This window comes from Odontomachus brunneus, unplaced genomic scaffold, assembly GCF_010583005.1.
Source record: "Odontomachus brunneus isolate Ranch 3 - 2012 unplaced genomic scaffold, Obru_v1 Obru_scaffold_163, whole genome shotgun sequence".
NCBI classification, from domain to species: Eukaryota; Metazoa; Arthropoda; class Insecta; order Hymenoptera; family Formicidae; genus Odontomachus; species Odontomachus brunneus.
Window position 1 is genome coordinate 664,880 of NW_022639613.1, and position 5,461 is coordinate 670,340.

A 5,461-nucleotide genomic window follows, 5' to 3' on the forward strand; every position below is an offset into this window, starting at 1 on the left:
TCCACGCAAAATTTACGTCTTCTCTCAACATCAAAGGACGCTGTACTAACGTACTTTGTGTTCAAAATGCTTGAAAATGTTTCTAACGACATCTATTAGTGTATTAGAGAAGTTAGAAATCGAATGGTAAGACATAATGCTGTACCCGACAAGCAGGTGTCGTATTTACCGCAGGTAGTCGTTTCGGAGCAGTCGGGAGGGGTCGAGAAAGAGCTCGAAATTTCAATGAAAACGATTTCTGGCAGATATAAAACCGTTTGTCTCTTATTCTAGAGGGTTCAAAGGATTTTTTAAGCCAATAAAAAAAGAATCGATTTTTTAAAATTTCTACTGTGGTGTAACCCCTTAAAGGAACAAGAACTCTATTTCTATTTATGTACAAGTGAGCGTTTTTAAAATGCTGAGAGAAATCGGAGACACATCCGCCGTCAAGCGCAATCTCTCTCCAACTCTCTGTTGACACTTTGTTGCCATGATAAACAGCTGATCCGTTGACACTTCGTTGCTGTAGCAAACAGCTGACTGGAGCCGATCGACTCTCGCGAACAGCAGCTGATTTACGGTCGAGAAATATATCAGGCGGCGCGCGTAACAATATTACAAAATAATTCGTACAACAAACTGTACTTTTCTACTAGAAAATTAATGATATTAGGAAATTTGCGCCAAGTGAATATGATTAATTATAACATATCATTATATCATTTCTCTAATAACTTTATTTGTTATTAGACTTTGTTATGTACCTATTTTTTATATGTTACATTATTCTGTGTTAGATATATGTTTAAACAAGTTTGTTACCATTATTCCGAAATAATGGATGCGCTGCGATTGGAATGGCTGCTGATCTGGCTGTTGCTAATCGGCATGTTGCTATCTGGCCTGCTGCCGAATAGTTCGTACAGCCGTACTGGAATGGTGCCTAATCTTGGTCTGCCGGAAGTAGCGGCTGGCGTCTGCGGTTCTGCTTGCGATCGGGCCTCAGGCAGTGGATGGTCTGGAGCGCTCGGAGGTGCTGCATATCCTGACTCCAGGCCTGTTGGTCCGGGGTTTCCATTGGTTGATAACCGCAAAACCTTATGTTAACTTTTTCATCAGCCCTGATGCTGAGGCGACCAGTGTTGGTGAGCGGATGTCCTTCGGCTGTTCCCCTCTGGTGGCCCATGATTTGTGGATGCGGTTCGGGGTGGTGATGGGGACGGGTAGATCGCTAGCGCGAGCAACTTCCGTCCTCCAGCGTCTCGTGATCTCTAGAACACGGTGCCCTCTTTTAATACGGGCCGCCGAAATCATGACGTAGCAGTCGATGGCGATGGTAGTGGCTGCTCCTGCATTGTCTTTCTTAAAAGACATTTCTAAATTTTGGCTGTCTTCTCCGGTGTCATTGGACTGACCAATTCCTTTAGCACTCGCTCGTCTTCCGGTTCGTTTCTGGTCATGCTGGCGAGTCAATTTCCTTTCCGCGTGGTTCCCCCTTCATTTATACGGGCTTCTGTTAAAATTTCCCAGCGAGTGAGTGGTGTGAGTATACACCGTATAGCGGCACGCTGCATAAGCTGTGCTTGAGGTCGTACTCGCTAAGGGCACGGTCTGGCGTCATGAGTGCCCAGGACCGAACCGTGCCATCTCCGGGGCCCCGTCCCCCATACTGATTTCTTCTGGTTATGTTGGTTTGAGGTCTTGGAGGTGAATGTGTCGATGCCATCGATGCCTTTGGTCGTGTAGGTTAAAAATAACTAGCGAGATGATCCGACGGACTTCCAGTGGGCCGGTATACCGAGGAGCGTACTTGGTGTTAAATACCTGTGCTTTATTCGATAGTAGGTAATCACGTTTCCAGAACCACTCGCCGATGTTTGGGCGCTATTGGCGGTGTCGCAGGTTATAGTGCCCGCCCTGCCGATGAAAGCTCTGTGCCACATGCGGACGAGCTCACAGGCCTCCTTCAGTTGCCGTTGGATGCGATTGGATGGTCCGTGTTGGGTCAGACAGTTTTATTCGGCTGGATGATGTCCTGCAAGTTCTCACTCGTGATTCATGTAGGTTGTGTAGCCAGTGGTCCCCTTTGCGGTGTTGAAGGCGTGCTGAAGGGCCGGTAGGTGTTTGTCCAAATGCTGATAGTTATGTCGCATATGTATATTAAGCGGTCATCGTCTTAATCTTATGGCTTGTGCGCTCGATCGGATTACGGAGCGTGTAAGGCGGTGTTGGTCAATGGCGTATTCCGAATCTTTGTATTAAGTCCTTCATGGCCTTGGAGACGAACAGGGTGTTATTGTTAGTGACGATAACATCAAGACATCTGTGTCCTTGACTGGAGCTGGAGAAGAGCCCGACTAAATTCAGGGTTACGTGCTCCCTCGGAGCCTTTACATTGGTGGCCTGCAAGGTGGCAGCCGATCGTTTCTGGTCTTGCTTGTACACTCGGCAGGTGGAGCACTCTCGGACATAGCGGGTGATGTCGCGTTTCCAGGTCAATAGTAACGTCGTGCCATCCGGGCGATGGTTTTCGCTATTTCCAAGTGTCCAGCGCTGGGTTCATTTTGATAACTCCGCATCAACTCGAGCCGTTGGTTCCGGTGTATGTACTCTTTGCATTGTTCCTTGCTGGGGACCTCGCGGTAATCGAGGTCATGTAAAAGATGGCGAAAATGTCGTCCTCGCATCTTGTAATCCGGGGTCGCATTGGGGTGCCACTTTACTTGGACGACGAGGCGCTGATACTATTCGTATCGGATTAGTCCTTGGAGTATACACACCGCGAGTTGTCGAGATAAGACATCCGCGACGCGGTTGGCGGCTCCTTTTCGGTACCTGATATCTAACACTGTTCTATTGAAATTCGAATCTCCACCGGCCCAGGCGACCGGTAGGCCTCTCCAGCGTGTGTAATCAATGGAGGAATTAGTGATCGGTGACCATGGTGACCGATAATTCTCCAAGTACTTTCACATTCGCTGGATGCTCTACGTCATCGCCAAACATTCCAACTCGGTAGCGCTGTAGTTACGCTCGACCTAGTTCAACGTTCGGCTAACATAAGCGATGACTTGCTCTCCGTCGTCCAAATGCTGAGTCAAAACGGATCCTAATTCGACGGTACTAGCGTCCGTTTGCAAGACGAACCGGCGAAAGAATTCTGGACAGGCGAGTACCAGAGTAGATGTTAATGCCGTCTTGAGGGCCTGGAGGCCGACCTCCTCGGTTGGTCTCTAGGTCCAGCGTATTGTCTTTTTAGTTAGCCTGGTTAATGATGCAGCAGCTTCGGAGAAGTGCAGTATAAATTGTCGGTGCCAGAAGGCCATCTCTAAAAATTGATATATTTTGCGCACTGTGGTTGGTGTCGGCTAATTGGCGCTGGTATTGTCGGAGTCGCTTCGCAGATCTTGGTCGTCGATGATGTGCCCTAGGTACCGCAGACTCCCTCAGCAAAAATAATATTTCTCCAGGTTGGGTCGTAGGTGTGCCGCGCGGAGGCTAATTGCGGAAAAAATTATATTACTCGATAATCGCTTACAAAATTCTTAAATATTTTATTTAACACTTTTATTAATAAAGTAATTCTTTCATTTCTTCATTTAACTGTTAATGTCTTTTACATGACTTATTTCTTAAACTGGTGATTAAAAGATTAGATAAGTAACATATAGTAACATTATAAGTAACATGTGCATAATATCTTTTGTTCTGGCTAGTACACAATATCGCGAGAAGCAAATGCGCGTGTTTCGCTATGAGAGCGAGACACGTACATAGCTCGTGTCAAGTATAGCGGGCGGGCACGTGTCGATCATTCACGACTGGCGAAGGATGATCGACTGGTTCCAAACGTTGTTTTATATGGGCAAAATTGAAGCGCCGTCTGCGAAACAGAAGAATCTATTCTTCATCTCTTCGAGCCGGATGGGGGGCTGAGCTAATCAGCCTCGGTCGAGAGCTCATCTCGCACGATTGCTTGTTGCTGTGTGGTTGCTTGCGACCCCCTTTTTTCCTTGGCTAAAGCTGTTTCAGTGAGCTCCGCGTGTCTTTGGGACGTCCCGCTGACACGTGAAAGTACATTTCACGTTGTGCACCAGCTGCATGCGGTGTACCTGCGTTGGCCTCGCTCTCGAGACTCGTAAGTCTCTCGTGTATTTTGTTTCTTTGTTGTACAATTGTGTTCTTGAACAAATAGTATTGACTACAATTCATGCTGATATCATCTCGCGTTTGTCGTTCGCGTCTGCTGTACCACCAGTCGCTTTACAGCGGCCGCTATTAAAGCGATCGAGCTATCCGCACTGACCAAACGAAACATTTTTATTTGTAAAAACACGACTACATTTTCGGCTGTAAGTAAGTCAATATTTTGTTTAATTGTGCAAGAATAAATTAACGGAACACTTCAGCGGACGAATGCGTACCGATTCACTAGCTTGCATGCCAGTTTCACTGGACACAATGTACGGAGGATTCAATTAATCAATAAATGAAAGTGGTGTGTGTTGTTAAGTTAACAGCTTATTGTAGTCGTTAATTACAAATTTCACGCGCTCTGTCGTTCTGTTTAGTGTCAATTAATACACTGTTAGATCGCGGCGCGTGGCGACTTGAGCTATCGCTCACGTACAGCTCCGAACTTGTCTGCCGACTGTATCGATTTTCACCAGCAGATTTTCTTCAGCGGAGACCAGGTCTCAAATGGATTTGTGTCACGCATCAATGTTAGAACCAATACAAAAGGATTAGTCAAATTTGATTAAAATAGTTTAGTGTTGTCGTCTTAACACAGATGAGCGCGTCACAGTGTGTGAGATCTTGCGCTAACTCTTACAACGCGGCATAACAATGTACACGCTCGAAAAACGCGAAATTATCGAGCCTGCTTGCGCTTTAAAACTCGTTTTCGCGTAAAGCCTTGTTCGCTGGATTTTAACTCGCTCAGCACTACATGTAAGATTAAGGGTACAGTCTCGTCAGTTGGGTCAAATTTTGGTCAAAATTTTTTTTTGCGGAATTCGATAGCTATAACTGTCTAGAATATCATGTTAAAAGGAAAAATTGAAATTCGTAACGGTTCAAAAGTTATGAGCCTCCGAGCCGACCGAGTCAAAGCAGGTAGCGAGCGTCGCGCGGCACAGGTACGTAGCGCCGAACATTCCTCGTACATTTATCGATCTTTCTTTGGGTTTATGATTTCACTTAAGGTTTTCTATTTTTGGCGTTAGATGGAGCTTTTTTACACTGAACTATTAGGGATTACACTGGTGAAATCAGGTTTATAACGTACGAGAAACACGTGTGAGATTTTGTGTCTCCTGCGTTTTTGGCGTCTCAGTGCGTGTGTTTTTTAAAATGCCTCAAGACAGAAAAAGCAACAAATGCAGTTCGAATCGTCCCGGTAAAAAAGGAACAAAGAGAAGATTCTCTGGGAATCAATATACAAACGAAAATGAGAAAGAATTTACCAGCACGTCAG